Below are 10,367 nucleotides of genomic sequence, written 5' to 3'. Positions count from 1 at the left end.
CTTGTTGTCCAGGGTGTAAATTTGTTGCCCCAGACAGTACAATGTTGCTAAAGACAATTTCTATCCTAATTTTCTAAAATTCTTTACCATTCAGGTGGATGAAAATATTTTCTCAACACTAAAGATGTTTGGTCCGATGGATTGATTTAACAGTGTGGTATGCCTCAGCTCTTCTTCTGTTTCTATGTTCAGCGTTCTATGTGATTTGGGTAAGATATTGACTATCTGAACAGTGGGATTGGTACAGATGTCATTAGGCAATTTGAGTTCTCATTTTGGCCCTGTCAATAGCTAGCTCCAGGGTTTCGAGCAAAGTGTAATTTCTTTGGGCTTCAGGATCCTAGGCTGTAAAAGATATTAGTAGTTTTCCAATTTCTTTAGCACCAAAATTTATTTATTAAACAGAAATTCCAATATGTAAAACAGATGAAAGTAATTCAGATATTAGTATCCATCTTAACAAATTCAAATTCACAACATGCTGACTGGCCATCCAGCCACCCCTGAGACCATATAAGATGAGAGCACCTCACTCTAGGTGAGTCAGACATTTCAAAGGATGATGATTCCCTGAGGATTTTATGCAACTTCTTTATGAAAACAACCTCTGAGATTTTTATGAGAGAATAAAACCTTTTGTGTTTAATCATAGTTCATTTAGATTTCTTTCCATGCAGCTGAATCTAATCCTACCCAAGAAAGTTTTGTTTCCCCTCCAAAAAATGAAAAAGTTGAATGATTTCTGTTTTTTATGAGATGTGCTCGAGAAGGAGTCCTGAGTTGGAAGCTCTGGGATGCAGAGGATTTGGGGACTTCCTGTGCAACCTTATCTTCCCCGCACTTCCTACTATTCATCCTACACTGAAGACAGTCCTCCTGGCAATTTTAAACAGCCAAAATAACTCACTTGTGCACAGCTAGAGAAGAAAGGCAAAGATAAAATTGACACAGATGAAAGAAGGTAAATGCTCACAAGAGAAATAAATCCTATATCCTATGAGCTGGGATAGGATTTGGGGTTTATACATTGTATCCAAGGCCTAATTCCCTGTAGAATATACATTTCTTGTATACACTCTAGTACAGGGGTTCTCAACCTGTGGGTCGCAACCCCGGTGGGGGTCGAACGACCAAAACACAGGGGTCGCCTAAAGCCATCGTGGTCTAATAGGTAGTATTAGTCATGGAAAGGAAGATAAGACATTCCCCTTGGGGTTAGCAAGAACACAAACAAATAAGTGCCAATACTTTATCCTCCCCAATTAATTATCCAGTCTTTACTGGAGCATTTTCTATGACAAGCTCTCATTATCCCCTCCCTCGAATGTGTTACCACCCATGTGCACATAGTAGTAACTGATTTCTTCATCTATTGATAAAAGAGCACCCCGGCCCTGGTCGGTTGGCTCAGCGGTAGAGCGTCAGCCTGGTGTGCAGGAGTCCCGGGTTCAATTCCCGGCCAGGGCACACAGGAGGGGTGCTTCTCCACCCCTCCCCCTCTCCTTCCTCTCTGTCTCTCTCTTCCCCTCCCGCAGCGAGGCTCCATTGGAGCAAAGATGGCCCGGGCGCTGGGGATGGCTCTGTGGCCTCTGCCTCAGGCGCTAGAATGGCTCTGGACGCAACAGAGCGATGCCCCAGAGGGGCAAAGCATCGCCCCCTGGTGGGCATGCTGGGTAGATCCCGGTCGGGCGCATGCAGGAGTCTGTCTGACTGCCTCCCCGTTTCCAGCTCTGGAAAAATGAAAAAAATAAATAAATAAATAAAAGAGCACCCCACCATTCTAGCCCCTTTTTCTTTATAACACATACCGCCTCCTGACAGATTGCACATTTTTGTTTCTCTGTTTAGTGACTCCATCCCACTTACCACAGAATGAAAGCACAGTGACAGCAAGAACTTTTGTTTTGCCCACTACTTTCTAGTGCCTAGAAAAGTATCTGACACATAATAGGTTTGAACATACCAATTTTAAGAAGATTCTTTTTTTTAAGAAAATTCAAAACTTACTGAGGTTACTTAAAGTTTATTTCACTTCAATCTCTGTCTAATTCATTTTGTCTTGTTTTTCACCTAATAGTGGGGAAAGAAAGCTATCTACATCTAATGCTAATATCTTGACAGTAAACCGAGATACTAAATGACAACTTCTTTCAATTAATCCTTGAAAAGCAATCTGGAATCACATCAAATAACTTCAATCTTCAATGTCTTTTCCATATGACAATTTGTCAATTACTAGGAGAATGTTATCATATCCAACCTTCCTGCATCCTCACCATGTTGACAATTTCTTGAACTATCTCTCATATGGCTCATCATATCTCTTCTTTTTCATGTTACATAACCTCAGTTGTACTTCAATTTGTTAAAATTCATTTTCAAATATGATGCCCAGTCTTGATTGTAAAGCTCCAGGTAAATTTTGTGCAGGCCAGTGTAGAACAGAACTCTCAACTGTCTTTTCTAGATACCATGTTTCTATCAGTGCTTCCTAAGAAACATTTGCTTCTAATCTTAAATCATATATTCTTCTTCTGATATCCTAAGTATTATAAAATATTCAGTGTGAAGATAAAAATGACTCTTTACTAGTTATTTCAGTCCAATCCCTACCAGTTAAGCTAGGAGGAAGCAGCTTTGTCCCTAAAGGGCGGAGAAGAGCAAGCTTGGGGAAAGCAGGAAAGACATGGCTGGCTCAGAAAGGGATTCTGGTGGGAAGGAGGAAACTTGTTCACTGCACACAGTATAATCTTATGCAAATTATGATGTCTTCTACAAACACATCTTCCCAGTAAGTAACTAGGCTGCTTATTCAATATTGACAAATGTTTTAAGGCTATTTCTACAAGATACCAAAACATCTGGAAGAAGAGAGGTAAAAAACACCCAGATGTTTTAAGAATGACAGAGTTGGATGGCAGCTCACTGCATCTTCCATAGTCCTTTTTTGTCACTTATATAAGAACTTATCAAAATTTTTTATGTTCCTCCAATATACACATACACCCACACACACTCCTAGAAAATTATGAAGGACTTCTATGACTTCCACAATTTTCATCTTCAAGGAAAGAAAAGGATTTCGATTATTATCTTTGAGGTCTACATCAATGAAATTTATCAGTTTGGGATTACTATTTACACTCGAAAGTTGCAATGGAACTTGGATTTTAATTTTTCAGTGTTTTGGATCCTTCAGATCTTTTTTTTGTTTGTTTGTTTAATACCAGAAATATGCTGGTTTCCATGATAAGAAACATCAAGTGCCTATTTCTAGAACTTTCAGCTTTTAATTTGTCAGTTATCTCTTCTGCAGCTGCCTAATCTCAAATATTCTCTTGCTGTCCATGACTCTGGGAGCCGAGGCTGCCATGATAGCAGGACTCTGCTCTCATAATACTGGGCTTGCTGCTTCTTACATACGTCTAACCCCTTCAGATAGTTGGTACAGTGAAATAACAAATGTTAAAACAATGTTTCTCCATGGCATTGCCATTAGTGGAAGGACTAGCAAAATAAAAAAAGAGATCACATAGAATTATATATGGATCTGTTTATATAAATATACTTTTATATTTTATAAATTTGTATATAACTTACATAATTCCCTTTACTTGAGTTTACACTCTGAGTTATACTTGACTTTCCAGAATAAAAAAGACATATCATAACAGCTAACTGAATAGAAAAGTCAATGCAGACTTTTTTTTTCTCTTTTTGCTATAAAAAATCCTACTGTGATAATTAGGGACATTTCTAATGCCACTGAGAAGTGGGAAAATAAAAAAGCATACTGCAAAATATAAAAATTTATAGCACCACCTATTGGTTTCAAAATAAACATTAAAATTTTTCTACTTTACTAATTATCAAGACTAGAATAAAGAAACCTTATTATTAATTTTGAATCACATGAAGATTAAAGTTTTTTACTTCCTAGTGATGCTGTGGAAATTTTTTTAAACAAAACTCATATTCAGGTCTAATATAATGTAAGGCTTTTATATACGAGGGAAGTAAAATAGAATTGAGATTTCTTTTTCATGCATTGCTTTGCCGACTTGTATTAAGTTTTCTGAATCACCATTTGAGTGTTATTTTTAAACTGATGAACTGTGTCGGACTCCATATTCTCTATTGGCCAACAGGAACAGAGGGGTTAAACATGCCTGGCTTTTAGTTCCACCTTTCATGTCTTCCTCTTAAAGCTAGAGAGGATGCTGAAAAATCTCTCAATAGATTAAATTATTATTGGCTACTCCAGACCCTCATTCAGATGGTCTTCGTTCTTTTATTCAGTCCAGTTTCCATAACAATGAGGGAGCCTTTGAAGGAACCTGAGAAATGCTTCCTTCCACTCTGCTTTCAGCATTTACCATTCTGCATCTTTTTCCAGAATGCACGGCCTTTCCTGGGGAACAAGGGAGGAAAGAACTATGCGGTGCCTTTCCCACACATTAGGAAGCAGGTGGACAACACTTCTTATGGAAACTCCCTTTTCCACCCTTGGGACATCTGGGCTTATGAAAGGGTCACTGGAATTCTGTAATCAAGCTTATAAACATATATGTCTCCCAGACCCTATTTCTGGATTACTTTTCCAATCAAGTTTCCCTTTTTAAGACTTGAAGTGAAGTAAGGGCCTTAAGAGCATCAAACATGACATCCTGGCCCTCATGTTTGCAGTAGGCAAATGATCTGGAAAACTAAACTTTAGGCATGGGGCCTCAGAATAGAATTGCAGAAAAAAGTGACCTCATTTAGACCCCACATTAAACACAGGTTTTAAGTGGTTTCTTTTCATTTAACCAAATAGTCACTTCTCCACAATTTGAGTAGGCATTAAAATATGAGGAATGACTAAATTTGAGAGCACAGGAGAAGAAACAAAACAACACAAGAATAATATTGGACTCTAAGATGAGTCAATCAGAGAAAAATACATATATTATCTTCAGGGAAGGAATTATTAGGCTGGGCTACCTAAAATTGTATTTTTGTAAGTCAAAAATTATCAAACAGTCTAAATTTTACATGATTCAATCTAATATCAGTTGAGGGAACAAAATAACTCAATCATGTTTAGAAATAAAAATGAAAGCAATAAAGGAGAAGAGCCAATAATGCTTCATATAATTTAAATAGTAAAAATTAGCATTTTAGTCTCTCTTAACCAAAACTGTTAAAGTGGTTCATCCTAGCTCCCTCTATGACTGGCCTGGTACTAACATCTAATCATGAGCATTTGCTGCTGCTTTCAAATGCACTGCTTCTCACTCAGTTTTATACAGGTAGTTTAAATTTTTCTACATTTGAAACTACCTGTCCACTGTAATAGAATTCAAAATGGGCTCCATTTATCTTATTTTGGGATTTTTTTAAATGTTATTTTTCTTTGGGTTTTTTTTTTTTTTTTTTTTTTTTTTTTTAGATTTTTAAGAAGGTTGGGAACAGCGACAGCCTGATTAGACTCAGACTCCTTTAAGACTCACTTCATTTTATACTCCCCACCATTCTAAACAGGCTTCACACTAGGCAGCCTTCACACTCTCCTTGCGGGTCTTACTCACAGAGCAAGCCATAATAACAAGCTTCTAGGGCCTGGCTGGCTTTTTGGCTCAATGGGACAGTTCTGTTGCCAAATCCTGCTTCGAGGGCTTCATGAGTTTATCCTTACATGCACCTTAGCGATGTCCTGTGTCTTGTCTCTTCCCAGCTCAGATGAGAGACCTTTTCTACATCCTCTTGTTGCTTTTTCAGGGGACCAAATGCCTACATCTGGAGGGAAAGAAACCCTTTATGTATTTTTGCCCTTTCCTCTGAAAAATATCATCCTGTTGTGCATGTGGAGAGAAGCATGTTAGTAATAAGAGAAGGAAATGATGGGGTCAGCTGGGGCTCTGAGAGGCAGTCCAGATGAAATTTAAAGAGGGAATTGTGGTGATGTGTTGTTGTTTTTTTCTGAGAAAACTGGGTGATGTGAGTTTTGAAACCTACAGCCCATAATCTGGACTCGACTAAAACATACCAAAAAGCTTAGCTCAGACCTGCAAGGTTAACTTTTTCTAAACATAAAACAAGGAAATGTGGAAAGTTTGCTCTTTCTCTTTAATAAAGTACATTAACAACCTGCTTTGGGAAACACGAATCTTTTTATGGAGTAAGAACTAGCTCTTTAAAAACAGGAATTACACATAGGATGGTGTTTATTTATGCACACATAAATATACATGCATGCAAGGATTATTAATATTTACATGCACATACACGTATGGAAATAATTGTCTCAGAAACTAGTTTAGATCTAGAAACAATTGGCAGACAACAAAAGGAAAACTGAGAATGGTCCAGTCTACAAAACCATCCCAAAGGACATTCTCAGCAATGGAAGACTGATAACATAATAATCCCCATAAAAATAACATGGGGGAGGAGGGAGTGGAAGATTCTTTAATATTTTTATGGATCCAGATGAAAGGTTTTAGCACCTGAATTCTTTTCAGATCAATTTTTATTTGTGTGCAAAAACAGATTGACAGCTTCAGATGAAGGGTAGGTGGGTGTCAGAGTCTTGGCAGCTGGTAATGACTACAATTCTTGGGTGTGTGTTTGCTAGCTGGGCAGAGAAAAAGACAGAAAGTAAACCCATCCCTCTGAAAGGACGGTCCCACCACCAACCAGCCACTGTCCACTACAGAGTGTGTGTTCTTGCTCTGCCTGTCCAGGATCCGGGCTGATTTTTATCCCTGTGCAATACACACCATGGAATATTTACATGTTTGGGGATATCAACAAAGAGACCGAAACAAAACAAAACAGAAAGATACACAACACAAAATGGCATTGTGTGCCTTTTCTGTAACCCAGATTCTGGTAATTATCTCTCTGGCTTTACAAGCCTTTTCTTTCATTCTAAAGGCAGTTTTTGGAATCGTGTTACACTTAACTCAGTTTAACAAATAAGAGTAGTCTGGCAAAATGGCACCATCTGCTTTCCACAAATATTTGTGGTATAGGCAAGCTCTCAATACTTTTATTATACCCACGGTTCTTTGGTTTAAAAGCAAGTGGAATAATGTAAAGAAGAAAGAGAAGCAGGGATTTGGGAACTGGGTGTGTGTTGGATGCACTTTGCAGATCCTTCTGTGCCAGAGGGAACAAGGAAAAGATACGTCTTAAAATAACTGGGGGAATAAAAAGAGTGAAAAAGGTTTGGAGGCGCTTAGCAGAGCACAATTTACCCTGGCGTGAGCTACAGGCTAATGATGGAATAATAATAACATTTGGCGCTAGGAGCCCCGAGAGGCTGACAACGCGCGCACTGCAGCCTGTGCACTTCACACTTTTGCAGGGCTCTGTCGTCAGGACAAAGACTCGGAGAACAGAGGCAAAGTAAAGAAGGACCGAGAGTCTGCACTCAAGTTTACTGTAATATAAATACACATACACTGCGCTACAGATGTTCCTCATTGTCAAAGGCTGGCACGTAATTATGCTATGTGCTTCATAATATTTTAATGAGCTTTCTCTCCAAATAGCAACGAAAATGAATAATAAGAAGCTCTTAGGGGGGAAAGTTGGTGTTGTCCCTGGAAAGAAAAAAAAATCATAATAGGTTATGTTAGAATGGCAGGAAAAAAACAACACTGGTCTGGGTTTAATCAAATTGAAATGAATCTAAAGTATGGTTTCTGAAGATAGTTTCCTTTTTTTCTTTTTCTTCAACTTTAGCAATTCATTCGGGCTAAGGAGTAACAAAACGGGTTGTAGCGTAATTCTGGTGGATCATTTCTCTCTCCCCTTTTCTCTCTCTTGCCTTTTTTAGGGGAAAAAAACCCTTTAAGTGGAACTGTTGCAACAATGCTGTTAATATATTATGCCAATTAATGTCTTGAAATAAATAACAAACCACTTAATATGTGTTGTAAATGTCGTGCTGATTTAAGCATTGTTATGCATAGATTATGTCTCTTAGGGATGGGTGGCTGAGTTCTTAATAAAGGTTTTCTCTTTGAGTGTGTGTGTGTGTGTGTGTGTGTGTGTGTGTGTGTGTGTGTGTGGTGTGGTGGGAGGTTCCCTATTGTTCTTTTTTGTTTTGCTATAGAATAAATTTCAATAAAGAGCTGAAGTTTGATATCTACTATAGTGCAGCCAATTTTAGCACTGTAACCCCTGCAACAAAAATAATTATTTTTGGCTGTGTTCAGTATTTTATGAAAAAAGAGAGAGAGCTATGGAAAAAATAGCATATGTACCTTATTTTGAGATGTAACCCTTTAAATTAGTTTGTTTTCACAGACTTTTTTATTTTAAAATGAGTCGAATATGTGGACTTGGGAGTAGTAGAATTATAATACTGATATTGATGAAGACATAATAACCTTTGGATGCTATTTGCAGGAAAAAAATGTACACATTTAAATTACTTGCATTCAGGTATGGAGCACAGATATTATGTTTCTAATTTGTGGATTAAAGATCATTGATTATTATTCAGAATCTCCATTTCTCATTTGCTGCCTTTATTAGTGACAGAATGTTCCCTATTTCCTTCCCCTTTTTGTAAATCCCATATAGTATATGCACAGATTAGACATGGAGGTAAATTTTCTTTTTAGGGCATGCATTAGACAACTGGGCTTAAATAAATCAAATTTGTTTTTATTCTGTACATATTGAAATTAGGAAATGATGAACAAAAATAGCGACCCCCAAGGGTATGTTTGTATGAAATAACTTGTAGAAAAGTTCCTAAAAGATCATTTCAAGACAGCTTAATTGCCAACCCCTCCTATATATCTTCTTTGGAATGTAAATGAAGTTAAAGTTTGTGGGGAAGACCGGAAGTGCGATACAACTTACCATGCCCTCGAAATCAGAATTTAACCAAGACTGAATTATGATGAGTACAGCTTGATGGCAAGTATATTTTAATATTTCTATTTTAGAAATGGAAACTCTATGAAGGACAGTTTTGTAAACTTAATTGGCAAGCATATGTTAATGATCTGAATATTACTCACTGCTATACTGGATCAATGCTCTGCCTCTGGTACATCTTTATATAGAGATATATAAGATGATTTTTAAAAAGTTTTTGTGTACATAGATAAACTTACATGAAAGGTATAAAAAGAGCAGGTCTGGTTTTTGATGAAACAACCACTAAAACAGGTAATAAGATGTAGTATAGCCATGTGCAGTCATAGCCAGATTACATGGAATCACATCCTAGCTCTACCACTGAGGAGCTGTGACCTTGAGCAGGTTAATTAATCTTACGATGATTCACTTAACCCATCTGTAAAACAGAGATGATGATAACACCTTACTCATGGTCTTGTTATAAGGAAAATATGAATTAATAAATTTAAAGTACTTAAAACAGTTCCTGATACATAATGTACTGTGACAAATATTTGCAATAATAATAACAATATTGTTATTTAATGAATCCAGTATGCTACTATTAAATCTTTCTACTCACCAGATGAACCAGGAATTAGAAATCCTGGGTCTCAGTTTCAGCTCCAACACTGACTGGCTTTGTGATTTTTATTTAGCCTGTCTGGTCCCTCTATTTTCTTTAACTGTAAAATTAGGGAAAGTTGGGAGATAATTTATAAGCCTAGTTATGTATTAGAACATAAACTTTTAAAAATAATTTAAAAGTTCACCAAAGTATCTTACGACATTCCACAGAAATAAGTGACACCAAGGAACTGAAGTCCAGGGCAGGGAAGCTGAGAAACATCCAGGCTGTGCCTACACATTGTGTCCAAGAGAATTTTACTTCTTACATATAATGTCACTATACAGGCCCTCTATTCAAACAAGGTGCCACAGCATAACATATATTGGAGGCACCATGCGTAGCTGAGGGTCACTATGGTGTAAGGCTTCCATTTAGAGTACATAGTCTCAGCTCCAAGCTCTCTCCAGAGAATAATTGTTACTTAGAATTCTCCAGCTCCAAAACAGGTATTCAACAGACCACAAACTTGTCTTCAAGGATATACGGCTTCCTCTACCTGGACAGACGGCCTTCTTGGATCTCTAGAGTATTTCAGTCCCTTATATAAAATTAAATTAATAAGTTAAAAAAAAAAAAACCAACAAGCAGAGGTGCATGGAGTTTTCTTTTGGAAGCTGAAGCTGTATTTTCTGTTTCAGTGGAGTCACTCCTGACCACAGTCAGGAACACCATTCAGAAAAAAGTGCTTCTCAACTGAAATCTGTGTGGAAAAAATAAAATACCTGGGCCCTGCATAGTTTTTCTAGACACCAGCAACAATGTTTTCTATTCATGAGTGTTGAAAATATTTAATATTCTATCTGCTTAGTGACAATAACACCGTATAGGTCCC

This window comes from Saccopteryx leptura, chromosome 2, assembly GCF_036850995.1.
Source record: "Saccopteryx leptura isolate mSacLep1 chromosome 2, mSacLep1_pri_phased_curated, whole genome shotgun sequence".
Lineage (NCBI taxonomy): Eukaryota > Metazoa > Chordata > Mammalia > Chiroptera > Emballonuridae > Saccopteryx > Saccopteryx leptura.
Note: the sequence above shows the minus strand (reverse complement) of the source record.